Below are 15850 nucleotides of genomic sequence, written 5' to 3'. Positions count from 1 at the left end.
ACATGCAAAGCTTGAAGGTGCAACGGAGACTTTGGTCTTCCATATTCTTCACGGCAAAAGCTTCAATGCACAAGACTTCTTCATCCGCCAACTTGTTGCATCAGGATCTGATCTCTTTGGCTCGAAGTTTTACGCTCCATGGATTATGCGTCTGATCAAACTACACTCAGCTGTCACCTATCAGCCCTCTGCTCGCAATCATCTGATTTTTCTGCCTGACGTCGATATGTCAGTTGAAGCCATCTATCCAGAGCCTGCCAAGGAGCCCCTTAGTCTTCAAAATGCTGATAATCCCAGCAGTCACTCGTGTTTATCCACTGGCTGGTACTACCTGTGCACCTCATCGTGCCCTCACTGAAGCCACTGAAAGCACCATTGCACAACGGCCTAAGAAGTGATCTCGTGTTCTCAATGACCGAGAGCTTCTGGTTGACCTTCATTAGAAACAGGATAAGCATCATGACTGGCTGAAGCACCAAATGAAAAGCCTCTTGGTGGACATAAACAGGATTCGCAACCTTGCCACCAAGAATGCCTTTGTCGCCCATGAAACTTTTCGGCGTACATAGAAAGGGTTGACGCTTATGTGTTCTAAAGATGATCTTCAAGATGATGGCTTCTCTGAACGCTTCAAGTTTGACTCAACACCTCCGAGAAGGATTGTTCTACGACGTACTCCATCTCTTGAAGACTCTGAGTTCTCCTCCTCTACTGCAACAGTGAATGCACATGTCATCTATGATGAATACGATGCTACTTCACAACCTTCAGCGCGAATCAACACTTCACCAAGTCCGTCTGCACCGCCAACCAACATCGACGACCCTGCTGCTTCACCAACTCCTCATGGGAACGAGTAGGTGCTCTATGTCTTCAAACCTTTTTGGTCCTTACTGACAAAAGGGGGAGAAGCATATGAGTTTGATAGTCTTCAAGCGGGTCCATATGGGCGGTGGTTTTATATTTTGCCTAGTGTTTACAACTCTCGCTTTTTGATACATTTGGTTCTTTGAGTTGTAACACTTAAACTCGATGGTCGTCTGCTACTTATTTGCTATTCCGTGATGCGATGATAAATTCCGATGTGCAATGATAACTTCCGCACTTAGGTCATTCTGCAGACATCCATTTTTCATTATGCATGTCATTATCTTCACATACTTTTCATGCATGATGAATTGTCGTCATAAGTTGAAGAGGATCTCCACAAGTACAACCTGCCATGTGCATTTGCATTCCAAAAGCAAATTACTTATATGCACATCTTCAGGGGGAGCCTTTGCCACTTATGAAGACAATACCTAAATCCTTTACATTTCACATACTTTTATCCCCGTTGAAAACTTCAACCAGTTTGTCATCAATCACCAAAAAGGGGGAGATTGTAAGTGCATCTAGTGCCACCCCTAGTTGGTTTTGGAGTATTGACGACAAACCTGGTTGAGGGACTAATGTGTTTATGAGAATTACAGGATAACACAGGTAGTAGTCCCTCATTGATTCGGTTTATCTACCGGAGATGACCCCTAAAAATGTATGAAGACATTGAAGACAATGGTGGTATGTGAAGATATTCACATTGAAGACTATGACAATAGAAGACATTGCGTGAAGACTATGGGGCGCGAAGACTTAGTTGTTTCATTGTCTCCTTTTCTTCTTTGTTGAGTCATAGGAACCACCGTACCGTTAAGTGGGGTCCAAGTGAACAAAGTCAGAGTGACTGAAGTGATGCTCAAACAAAATCCTATGTCTTCGAGCGAAGGCAATGAGAGCAAATCTTATCCAGAGCTAGACGAGTCAGCTTTGCTTGTAGCCCAAGTAAAGTTGCCGCGTGTGTTTGAAATCTGACCGTTGGAACACGTGTCAGTTCCTTAGTGACCCAGGGTCATTTCAGACAAATTAGGTCGGGTTGCCTAGTGGCTATAAATAGCCCACCCCCTACAACCATAAACGGTTGGTTGCTCAGAGTTAGTGTACGGCTTTTGTCGTTTGAGAGCAACCCACCTCGAAGCCTTTGAGAGAGAATTCCTTGCGAGGATAAAGCCCTAACCACCCATAGCCAAAGAGTGTTAGTCATCACTGAAGTCTTCCTGTCTGTGTGATCTGAAGACGTATTACACTTTAGGACTGTGAATCCTCCAGCCGGTTAGGCGTCGCGTTCTGAGCATCCAAGAGTCATTGTGGATCGCCGGTGAACGAAGTATGTGAAGGTTTGGGAGTCTACCTTGAAGACTTACCAGAGTGATTGGGCGAGGACTGGGTGTCCTTATCTCAAGGGGAATAAGGTAAAGACGTGGTCTTCTGAGTTGAATCTCAGCCTCCCTAACCAGACATACAGTTGTCACAACAACTGGAACTGGTCCAACAAATCATTGTCTTCAATGAGTCACTGGTTTCGTCCTTCCCATTCCTTTACTTACTGTTGGCCCTGGTGAAGTCATTGTATGATTGCATTATCTTTTGTCTTCACTGAGTAACTGATTGTTCTGATTGGCTTCACACTATCTTCCTACCTGATCTATACTGCCTAGCTGCTATTAGTCATTGTGCTTTCACTTCATTGAATACTTGACTATGGCTTGCTTGGTGTAGTCTACCTTCCGCTGCATGGTAATAGGTTTATTTCTATCGTTTGTCTTTGAAACTTCCATGTTTTGAAGACTTTCATAAAAATCGCCTATTCACCCCCCTCTAGTCGATCACTAGCACTTTCAGTATATGGTGAGTGTATGATACCGGCGAAAGGTGCGCGGTATTAGAGAGGCTAGCAAAGGTGGAAGGGTGAGAGTGCGTATAATGCATGGACTCAACATTAGTCATAAAGAACTCATATACTTATTGCAAAAATCTACAAGTTATCAAAGCAAAGTATTACGCGCATGCTCCTAGGGGGATAGATTGGTAGGAAAATACCATCGCTCGTCCCCGACCGCCACTCATAAGGAAGACAATCAATAAATAAATCATGCTCCGACTTCATCACATAACGGTTCACCATACGTGCATGCTACGGGAAAGCTTCAACACAAGTATTTATCAAATTCACAACTACTCACTAGCATGACTCTAATATTACCATCCTCATATCTCAAAACAATCATCAAGTATCAAACTTCTCATAGTATTCAATGCACTCTATATGAAAGTTTTTATTATATCCCTCTTGGATGCCCATCATATTATGACTAACTTCATAACCAAAGGAAATTATCATGCTGTTTAGGACTCTCAAAATAATATAAGTGAAGCATGAGAGTTCATATATTTCTTCAAAATAAAACTACCACCATGCTCTAAAAGTATAAGTGAAGCACTAGAGCAAATGACAAACTACTCTGAATGATATAAGTGAAGATCAATGAGTAGTCGAATAATTATGCAACTATGTGAAGACTCTCTAACATTTAAGAATTTCAGATCTTGGTGCTTTATTCAAACAGCAAGCAAAACTAAATAAAATTACATCTAAGAATAGCAAACATCATGTGAAGAAGCAAAAACTTAGGATCAATCGAAACTAACCGATAGTTGTTGAAGAAGAAAGGTGGGATGCCAACCGGGGCATCCCCAAGCTTAGAAGCTTGAGATTTCTTGAAATATTATCTTCGGATGCCTTGGGCATCCCCAAGCTTGATCTTTTGTGTCTCCTTAATTCCTCTCATATCACGGTCTCCCTAAATCTCAAAAGCTTCATCCACACAAAAGTCAACAAGGACTCGTGAGATAAGTTAGTATAAACCATTGCCAAAACCTTATCATACTCTACTGTAGAAAATCACTAAAATTATTATTCAACATTTGATACTAAATGCCTCTGCATATTTAATAGTCCTATCCTCAAATAAAATCATTAAAGAAGCAAACATATGCAAACAATGCAAACATAACAGCAATCTGCCTAAACAGGATAGTCTGTAAAGAATGCAGAAACTCCATAATTCCCTAGCTCCAAAAATTATGAAAGAAAATTCCCACTGTAGTAAATTTATCAGAGCTTAATATTCAAAAGGTTTCAACATTTTATCACATTCTGAATTTTCTAGGGAATTATTGCAACAGTGGTAAACTTTCTGTTTTCAAACAGCAACATGTGGACTTCTAAAATAGGCATAGTAAAGACTATCAATGCCACTTTTATTTAAATAAAAGTTGCAAAGCATTGTTATAAATAAAAGCAAGCAAATCCTAACAAAATAAATTGATGCTCCAAGCAAAACACATATCATGTGGTAAATAAAAATATAGCTCCAAGTAAAGTTACCGATGAACGAAGACGAAAGAGGGGATGCCTTCCGGGGCATCCCCAAGCTTAGGCTCTTGGCTATCCTTGAATATTACCTTGGGGTGCCTCGGGCATCCCCAAGCTTAGGCTCTTTCCACTCCTTATTCCATAGTCCATCGAATCCTTACCCAAAACTTGAAAACTTCACAACACAAAACTTAACAGAAAACTCGTAAGCTCCGTTAGTATAAGAAAATAAATCACCACTTCAAGGTACTGTAATGAACTCATTCTTTATTTATATTGGTGTTAAACTTACTGTATTCCAACTTCTATATGGTTTATAAACTATTTTACTAGCCATAGATTCATCAAAATAAGTAAACAACACATGAAAAACAGAATCTGTCAAAAACAGAACAGTCTGTAGTAATCTGGATCAAACGTATACTTGTGGAACACATAAAATTCTCAAATAAATTTATGGACCTGAGGAATTTATGTATTAATCATATGAAAAAAGAATTAACGAAATAGCGCTCTCCACATAAAAATGGCAGCAATTCTCCTGAGCGTTAAACTTTCTGTTTTTTACAGCATGATCAACAAGACTTTCCCCAAGTCTTCCCAAAGGTTATACTTGGCACAAACAATAATTAAAAGCATAAAACCACATCTAAACAGAGGATAGATGAATTATTTATTACTAAACAGGAGCAAAAAGTAAATAACAAGAATAAAGTTGGGTTGCCTCCCAACTAGCGCTATCGTTTAACGCCCCTAGCTAGGCATGATGATTTCAATGATGCTCACATAAAGGATAAGAATCGAAACATAAAGAGAGCATCATGAGGAATATGACTAGCACATTTAAGTCTAACCCACTTCATATGCATAGGGATTTTGTGATCAAACAACTTGTGGGAATAATAATCAACTAGCATAGGAGGGTAAAACAAGCATAACTTCAAAACTTTAAGCACATAGAGAGGAAACTTGATATTATTGCAATTCCTACAAGTATATGTTCCTCCCTCATAATAATTTTCAGTAGAATCATGAATGAATTCAACAATATAACCAGCACCTAAAGCATTATTTTCATGATCTACAAGCATAGAAATTTTATTACTCTCCACATAAGCAAAATTCTTCTCATTCGGGATAGTGGGAGTATCATAAGAGACTTGGATACTATAAATTGTTTCCACATTAAAAGATTAATGTTCAGAGAAGGGGTAACCATAATCATGACAAGTTTTATAAATATAATCACTACTTTTTATAGCATAAGTTTCATCACAATAATCATCATAAGTAGGAGGCATGCTTGAAGGAAATATGCCCTAGAGGCAATAATAAAGTTATTATTTATTTCCTTATATCATGATAAATGTTTATTATTCATGCTAGAATTGTATTAACCGGAAACATAATACATGTGTGAATACATAGACAAACAGAGTGTCACTAGTATGCCTCTACTTGACTAGCTCGTTAATCAAAGATGGTTATGTTTCCTAACCATGAACAAAGTGTTGTTATTTGATTGACGAGGTCACATCATTAGTTGAATGATCTGATTGACATGACCCATTCCATTAGCTTAGCACCCGATCGTTTAGTATGTTGCTATTGCTTTCTTCATGACTTATACATGTTCCTATGACTATGAGATTATGCAACTCCCGTTTACCGGAGGAACACTTTGGGTACTACCAAACGTCACAACGTAACTGGGTGATCATAAAGGAGTACTACAGGTGTCTCCGAAGGTACATGTTGGGTTGGCGTATTTCGAGATTAGGTTTTGTCACTCCGAATGTCGGAGAGGTATCTCTGGGCCCTTCGGTAATGCACATCACATAAGCATTGCAACTAATGAGTTAGTTGCGGGATGATGTATTACGGAACGAGTAAAGAGACTTGCTGGTAACGAGATTGAACTAGGTATTGGATACCGATGATCGAATCTCGGGCAAGTAACATACCGATGACAAAGGGAACAACGTATGTTGTTATGAGGTCTGACCGATAAAGATCTTCATTGAATATGTAGGAGCCAATATGGGCATCCAGGTCCCACTATTGGTTATTGACCGGAGATGTGTCTCAGTCATGTCTACATTATTCTCGAACCATAGGGTCCGCACGCTTAACATTACGATGACAGTTATTATGAGTTTATACATTTTGATGTACCGAAGTTAGTTCGGAGTCCTGGATGTGATCACGGACATGACGAGGAGTCTCGAAATGGTCGAGACATAAAGATTGATATATTGGAAGCCTATATTTGGACATCGGAAGTGTTCCGGGTGAAATCGGGATTTTACCGGAGTACCGAGAGGTTACCGGAACCCCCCGGGAGCCATATGGGCCTTAATGGGCTTTAGTGGAAAGGAGAAAGGGGCAGCCCAAGATGGCCGCGCGCCTCCCCCCTCCCCTAGTCCTATTATGACTAGGATAGGTGGCCGGCCCCCCTCTCTCTCTTTCCCCCTTGGGGAATCCTAGTCCAACTAGGATTGGGGGGGGGGGAGTCCTACTCCCGGAAGGAGTAGGACTCCTCCTGCGCCCTCCTCCTGGCCGGCGGCCCCCTCCCCCTTGGCTCCTTTATATACGGAGGCAGGGGGCACCTCTAGACACACAAGTTAATCCTTGAGATCGTTCCTTAGCCGTGTGCGGTGCCCCCTGCCACCATATTCCACCTCGGTCATATCGTTGTAGTGCTTAGGCGAAGCCCTGCGTCGGTAGAACATCAAGATCGTCACCACGCCGTCGTGCTGACAGAACTCCTCCCCGACGCTTTGCTGGATCGGAGCCCGGGGATCGTCATCGAGCTGTACGTGTGCTAAGAACTCGGAGGTGCCGGAGTAACGGTGCTTGGATCGGTCGGATCGTGAAGACATACGACTACTTCCTCTACGTTGTGTCAACGCTTCCGCAGTCGGTCTGCGTGGGTACGTAGACAACACTCTCCCCTCTCGTTGCTATGCATCACCATGATCTTGCGTGTGCGTAGGAATTTTTTTGAAATTACTACGAAACCCAACAATGCTATCATCATTATAAATTTGTATATCAAAACTTGGGAGACTAAAAATATCATCCTCATTAATCATAGCTTCCCAAGCTTGGGACAAACATTAATTGCAGCAAATATATTCTCAAAAACATCATCTTCATCAAACATAGCATCCCCAAGCTTGGGCCTTTTCATATCATAAGCATAATCACTCTCATAATTAATAGTATGGATAGCACCAACAGTATAGCAATTATCATATTCTTCCAAGCAAGTGCCAAAAAGATTTTCAAGATCATAAGAAGAATCATTATCTTCCACAATTATATTTTCATGAGGCACAATAGTAATAGGAGCAGCATTATTTGGGAGAGATATCTTTTTACCTCTCTTCCTTTTTCTTTTCTTGTTCTTCAGCACATCATGTGTGGGTCCAATCCTCTTTTTGGAGCTCCTTATTAATGAGATTGGTTGAATAGGAGGCTCCTCCTCGTTACCTGATTCATCATAAGAAATAATAGGAGGATATTGGGAAGTCTCTTCCCTTTCATTAGTATTCTCTTCATCTTCTATTTCTTTTCTTTTATTTATGTAGTTGGTAATATAAGGATTTTCAATACAATTCACCGCACAATACATATAAATTTCCTCTAGATCAAAATGAAGAACTCTATCAAGGGCAAATTTTGGAATATCCTTAGTTATACGTTTCATTTCTTCATAACCCAAGAGCAAACTAAGTTCATTATGATGTGAAAGGGAAATCAAGTCATCACAACTTTTGGACACGATACGATCATGAAACAATTTGCATTGGGTATTGAAATGATCATGTTCATTGCAAAGCTCACAAGTATGGCCAATATAATTTAAATTTTCAGCATATTCATCTAGCCTTTCTTGCAAAAATTTAGTTTCTAAGTACTTATGCCTCTTGCAATATCTATCTTCCCTATTTGGTGTGTACGCACAAACCCAATGTACTCCACAAAAATTGACATGTTTATAGGAGACATCATAACTAGTGCAATCATCATTAGTATCATGGATATTCAAAGAATTCGTACTAACAACATTGCAATCATGCTCATCATTCAAATTTTTAGTGCCAAACATTTTATAGATTTCTTCTTCTAGCACTTGAGCACAATTATCCTTTCCATCATACTCACGAAAGATATTAAAAAGATGAAGCGTATGAGGCAAACTCAATTCCATATTTTTTGTAGTTTTCTTTTATAAACTAAACTAGTGATAAAACAAGAAACTAAAAGACTCAATTGCAAGATCTAAAGATATACCTTCAAGCACTCACCTCCCCGACAACGGCGCCAGAAAAGAGCTTGATGTCTACTACACAACCTTCTTCTTGTAGACGTTGTTGGGCCTCCAAGTGCAGAGGTTTGTAGGACAGTAGCAAATTTCCCTCAAGCGGATGACCTAAGGTTTATCAATCCGTGGGAGGCGTAGGATGAAGATGGCCTCTCTCAAGCAACCCTGCAACCAAATAACAAAGAGTCTCTTGTGTCCCCAACACACCCAATACAATGGTAAATTATATAGGTGCACTAGTTCGGCGAAGAGATGGTGATAGCAGTGGTATATGGATGGTAGATAAAGGTTTTTGTAATCTGAAATTATAAAAACAGCAAGGTAACTAATGATAAAAGTGAGCATAAACGGTATTCCACTACGTTGAAACAAGGCCTAGGGTTCATACTTTCACTAGTGCAAGTTCCCTCAACAATAATAACATAATTGGATTATATAACTATCCCTCAACATGCACAAAGAGTCACTCCAAAGTCACTAATAGCAGAGAACAAATGAAGAGATTATGGTAGGGTACGAAACCACCTCAAAGTTATTCTTTCCAATCAATCCGTTGGGCTATTCCTATAAGTGTCACAAACTGCCCTAGGGTTCATACTAGAATAACACCTTAAGATACAAATCAACCAAAACCCTAATGTCACCTAGATACTCCAATGTCACCTCAAGTATCCGTGGGTATGATTATACGATATGCATCACACAATCTCAAATTCATCTATTCAACCAACACATAGAACCTCAAAGAGTGCCCCAAAGTTTCTACCGGAGAATCACGACGAAAACATGTGCCAACCCCTATGCATAGTTTCATGGGCGGAACCCGCAAGTTGATCACCAAAACATACATCAAGTGAATCACGTGATATCCCATTGTCACCACAGATACGCACGGCAAGAAATACATCAAGTGTTCTCAAATATTTAAAGAATCAATCCGATAAGATAACTTCAAAGGGGAAACTCAATCCATTACAAGAGAGTAGAGGGGGGAAGAAACATAAGATCCAACTATAATAGCAAATCTCGCGATACATCAAGATCGTGCCAAATCAAGAACACGAGAGAGAGAGAGAGATCAAACACATAGCTACTGGTACATACCCTCGGCCCCGAGGGTGGACTACTCCCTCCTTGTCATGGAGAGCACCGGGATGATGAAGATGGCCACCGGAGAGGGATTCCCCCTCCGGCAGGATGCCGAAACGGGTCTTGATTGGCTTTCGGTGGCTACGGAGGCTTCTGGCGGAGGAACTCCCGATCTATTGTGCTCTCGGATGTTTTTAGGGTATTTGGAGATATATAGGCGGAAGAAGTACATTAGGGGGGGCCCGGAGGGGCCCACGAGGGTGGAGGGCGCGCCCCCTACCTTGTGGCCTCCTTGAAGCTTCCCTTACGTGCACTTCAAGTCTTCTGGGATTCTTTCCTTCCAAAAATAAGTTCCGTGAAGTTTCAGGTCAATTGGACTCCGTTTGACCTTCTTCGAAACCCTAAAATAGGCAAAAAAACAGAAATTGGCACTGGGCTCTAGGTTAATAGGTTAGTCCCAAAAATCATATAAAATAGCATATAAATGCATATAAAACATCCAAGGTTGATAATATAATAGCATGGAACAATCAAAAATTATAGATACGTTGGAGACGTATCAGTGAGGTGCTGCCAAGCTTGAGGTGGTGGTCAGAGAGGACGAGGCGGACGACGGCGAGGCTCCTGGCACAGTCCTAGGCGGCGGGGGCGACAGTGAGCACGTAGACAACGTAGGCCATGGTGACGGTGGCGGCGGTCTCACACGGGGGAGGAAGAGAGTGGCGCATGGGGGGAATGAGGTAGCTAGGGTTCGTTAGAGGGTCGGGGAGGGACTAGTAGGCATCGGGGCATCGCGGGATGGCCGCCACGTGGCCATCATTGGCCGCGGGTGGTCGAACAGCGGCCACCCCGCCTCGGATGAACAGAGGTAAGGGGTGACCTCTGGGTGGACCGGCTTGGTGGCCACCTAGGCCGAGTGGCCCAATAGGAGGGGGTTTCCCTCTCTTTTTTGTCTTGTTTTCTTTTTATTTTCTGTTTTACATTTTGCCTCGGCTTTGTATTTAGTTTGTGTAATAGATGAATTTTTCCAGGGTTCAAACTTGGGTCATAAATCCATTGAAACATTGTGGTGCTCTACAAAAAGTCTTAGGGCAATTGGCCAACATTAAATATTTTTAGAAATTGTAAAGGTCAAATATTTTGCTGCTGATCCTCTTAATTAATTACCAGGGCCAATTTTGGGAATTCAAATAAGGTTGGTTTCAACAAGATAATTACTTAGGAATTTTATGGGACATTACCAACATTTTTGTTTTATTGTTTGAAAACTTCTATTGTTTTCCGTGACTTTGAATTTGAATTTCAACCGGTTTCGAATCAACGCGAGTTTAACAACAGTAATCGTGGTGATGTGGAATCATTAGCTGGGAATTATTGTAGCATAATTATCCAGGCGTCACAATCATGCTTGGTACAGGCTTTGCGTAACGGGCGGCTGCCTAAAGATTTCAAGGGCCCTCGCAAGGTGCCTAACTACATAGCTGATCTACCTCTGGATGCTTGGATCGAAAGTTATGAATTGGCCATGGAGATGTTGGATGTTAGCGATGCTGTGTGTGCGAAATATTTCACCATGATGTTGGATGGGCCGGCCTGTACCTGGTTAAAGGGCTTGCCTCCTAACTCCATCAACTCCTGTACCGAATTGAAGACGAAGTTTATTCAGAATTTCAAGGATACATGCAAGCATCCCATGTCGATCATCGACCTAGACACTTGCATCCAGCGAGAAGATGAGTCCACCTCACATTGGGTGCGCCCGGTCTCCACCATTATCCATTCATCAGATAGCATCAACGTCGGCTCTGCTGTCCTAATCTTAGAGAAGAACTACCGGTTTACTCCCCTCAAACAGAAGTTGGGGCGGCTTAAGCGCCATTGTAATTACATGGCAGAGCTCATGGTGGCTCTTATTAAGTACGCCGACTCAGACAATACTAAGGACCTTGATACAGATGAGGAGAAATCTGGTAAGGGGAAGAAAAACGGCAAGGGGCAGCAATAGAATACGGCGGGTCAAGGTAACAATGGTAAGCGCAAGCACATGGACGGTGGCTCTGATTTTGTGGCTAACACTAATGTCCAGAACAATGATTGCCGCCGCAAGGGAAAGTTCCAGCCCCAATCTGGAGGGTCAAGGTCTAATCTAGAGGCGATGTTGAACCAACCCTGTCCAAAGAATAGCCGGCCTGATAGACCGTCAACACACATGTGGAAGGATTGTAACATCATGAGAGAGTACAGGAATTACAACCTCAACCAGGACCATAATAATGGTAATGGCCCGCACGGCAAGGCAAGCTTCGACTCACACAGACCTGGCTTTTGAGGCAGCGCTTCAAGTTCAGGTTTTCAAGGACAAGGTGGTCAGGGGGGCTTTAACCAGTAGTCCAACCAGGGTAATCAACAGCAATAGTCAGGGTATCAGAGCAACCCGAAACAGCTAAGTAGTGGGTAGTATCATGTATTCACCACTAGCTTATGCAAGCGGGATCAGAAAATTCATTAGCGTGCGGTGAGTGCGGTTGAGTCGGCTGTGCCACGATATTTACGATGGTCAGAGCAGCCAGTTGTATGGAGCCATGAGGATCACCCACCTCGAGTTGATAATCCAGGTCAGTTAGCCTTGATTGTAGCACCACAGGTTGGGGGCTACAAGTTCACTAAGGTGCTCATGGATGGAGGCAGCAGTATTAACATCCTTTACTATGACACTTTCCGTCGGATGAATCTAACTGATAAAGATCTTAAGCCGTCCTCTACAGTTTTTCATGGAGTAGTGTCGGGTAAGTCTGACTACCCGGTTGGTAAGATTACTCTGGAAGTAGCTTCCGATGATGAAAATAACTATAGGGCAGAGACACTAAACTTTGAAGTCATCAAGATCAGAAGTCCCTATCACGCTCTGTTCGGACGGCCGGCTTATGCCAAGTTCATGGCATGGCCTTGTTGTGTTTATCTGCAGCTTAAGATGCCGGGTTGCAAGGGTACTATCACAATTCATGGTGATCGGAAAATAGCTCTGGAATGTGAGGAAGGTGATGCTACGTATGTTGAGTCAGTCTGTGCGACGGAAGAATTGAAGTTCTATAAGGATAATGTTGACTCGGCAGATATGACTCCGTTGAAGAAGCCGGCAGCAGAGCATGACTCGTTGCTGAAGTTTAAGTCAGCAGACGATACTAAGCAGGTTGACTTTGTCCCCAGCGATTCATCCAAGCAGTTCACCATCAATGCCAATATGGATCCAAAATAGGAAAGCGCGCTCATCGAGTTCATCCGTAAGAACCGGGACATCTTTGCATGGAAATCTTCAGATATGCCAGGTGTACCGAGAGAACTTGCTGGGCACACTCTCAATATTGATCCCAAGTTTAAACCGGTCAAGCAATTCCTTCGTCGTTTCAACGAGGAGAGGCGTAAGGCCATTGGAGAAGAAGTGGCCCGGCTCTTAGTAGCAAGGTTCATCATTGAAGTTTATCACCCGGAGTGGTTGGCTAATCCGGTGCTCCTACTTAAGAAAAATGGTACTTGGCGCATATGTGTGGATTACATAGACATTAACAAGGCTTGCCCAGCTGACCCCTTTGTTCTCCCCCATATTGATCAAATCATAGATGCTATGGCGGGTTGCAAGCGCTTCTGTTTTCTGGATGCTTATTCTGGATACCATCAGATCAAGATGGCAGCCAAAGACCAAGAGAAGACGACTTCCATCACGCCTTTTGGAGATTTATGCTATGTCTCTATGCCTTTTGGGCTCAAGAGTGCTTAGGCGACTTATCAGCATTGTGTGCAAAACTGTTTTCATAGTCAAATCGGGCGTAATGTTCATGCCTATGTGGATGATATTGTGGTAAAGTCCAGAAAGAAGGAAACTCTGTTGGATGATCTGAAAGAAACCTTTGATAATCTCCAGATCTACAAGATGATGCTCAATCCAGCCAAGTGTATCTTCGGGGTGCCTGCAGGCAAGCTCTTGGGCTTCTTGGTCTCTAAGAGAGGCATTGAGGCTAACCCGGAGAAAATCAGGGCGATCACATCACTAGCTAAGCCAGCTTGTATTAATGATGTTCAACGGTTGGCGGGTCGTATTGCAGCTTTAAGCCGGTTTATAAGCTGCCTGGGAGAGAAGGCTATTGTCAGTGTCAAAACCGGTGGATCTCAGGTAGGGGTACCAAACTATGCGTCTAAGGTTGATGGTAGCAGGAGATAGGGGACACGATGTTTACCCAGGTTCGGGCCCTCTTGATGGAGGTAATACCCTACGTCCTGCTTGATTGATCTTCATGAGTATGAGGATTATAAGAGTTGATCTACCACGAGATCGATGTGGCTAAACCCTAGAAGTCTAGCCTGTATGATTGTGATTCTCTTCTATGGACTAAAAAACCCTAGGGTTTATATAGACACTGGAGGGGCCTAGGGTTACACAAAGTCGGTTACATAGAAAGGAAATGATATATCCGGACGCCATGCTTGCCATCCACGCAAAGGAGAGTCCCATCCGGACACGGGAGGAAGTCTTCTATATTTTATCTTCATGGCCCAACAGTTCGGCCCATGTCACACAGGCCGGACGCCCGGGGACCCCTTAATCTAGGACTCCCTCAGTAGCTCCTGAACCAGGCTTCAATGACGAGGTGTCCGACGCGCAGACTGTCTTCAACATTGCAAGGCGGGTTCCTCCTCCGAATATTTCAAAGTAGTCCTCAAACACAGAGAACATGTCCGGCTTTGCAAAACATGCTCCATAAAGAGTATAATATTTAACAAGTCCAATCTACTCACATTTTTGTAGTGAGACGCCGTGTGAGGGAATCCTGGATTAGGGGGTCTCTGGACAGCCGGACTATATCCTTTGGTCGGACTGTTGGACTATGAAGATACAAGATTGAAGACTTCGTCCCATGTCCGGATGGGACTTTCCTTGGCATGGAAGGCAAGCTTGGCAATATGGATATGTAGATCTCCTCCCTTGTAACCTACTCCGTGTGACCCTAACCCCCTCCGGTGTCTATATAAACCGGAGGGTTTAGTCCGTAGGAAAACAGACAATCATACCATAGGCTAGCTTCTAGGGTTTAGCCTCTATGATCTCATGGTAGATCAACTCTTGTAATACTCATATCATCAAGATCAATCAAGCAGGACGTAGGGTATTACCTCCATCGAGAGGGCCCGAACCTGGGTAAACATCGTGTCCCCTGTCTCCTGTTACCATCTGCCTTAGACGCACAATTTGGGACCCCCTACCCGAGATCCGCCAGTTTTGACACCGACATTGGTGCTTTCATTGAGAGTTCCACTGTGTCGTCACCATAAGACTTGACGGCTCCTTCGATCATCGGTAATGATGCGGTCCAGGGTGAGGTTTTTCTCCCCGGGCAGATCTTCATATTCGGCAGCTTCAAACTGCGGGCCAACTCGTTTGGCCATCTGGAGCAGATCGAGAGCTATGCCCCTGGCCATCAGGTCAGGTTCGGAAACCTAAACTACACTGCCGACATCCACGGAGACTTGATCTTTGACGGGTTTGAGCCCATGTCAGGTGTGCCGCACAATCATGGCGAACATGACGTAACTCTGCCATCGGACAGTGTTCAGGAGATCGCATCTGCAACTACTCTGGCCCTCAATCCGGAGCAAATTGCGCCATCCGAGGATGGGTGGATAGACCCCGCCATGGAGGCCGCACTCTCAGTTGTGATAGAGCCGAATACTGACTTCACCCCTTACGAGAGCCGTGTTGCCGAACCACTGGATTCGTCTCTGGCCACGAACTCCGAGCCGCCTGCATCCGTGCCTATCGAATCCGATTGGGCGCCGATCACGGAGTTCACCTCCACGGATATCTTTCAGCACTCACCTTTCGGCGACGTGCTAAATTCATTAAGGTATCTCTCCTTGTCAGGAGATCCTTGGCCGAACTATGTCCGCCTAGAATGGGATGCAGACGACGAAGAAATTCACTGCCGATCCACCACCCACTTAGTAGCCTCTATCGACGATTTAACCGACATGCTCGATTTCGACTCCGCAAATATCGACGGCATGGACGATGATGTAGGAGAGGAACAGGAACTAGTGCCCATAGGGCACTGGACAGCCACTTCATCACATGACATATACATGGTGGATACACCCAAAGAAAACGATGACGAGGAACGGGAGGAGAC

The sequence above is a fragment of the Triticum urartu genome, chromosome 7 (genome assembly GCF_003073215.2).
Source record: "Triticum urartu cultivar G1812 chromosome 7, Tu2.1, whole genome shotgun sequence".
Taxonomy (NCBI): domain Eukaryota; kingdom Viridiplantae; phylum Streptophyta; class Magnoliopsida; order Poales; family Poaceae; genus Triticum; species Triticum urartu.
This window is presented reverse-complemented; position numbering follows the sequence as displayed.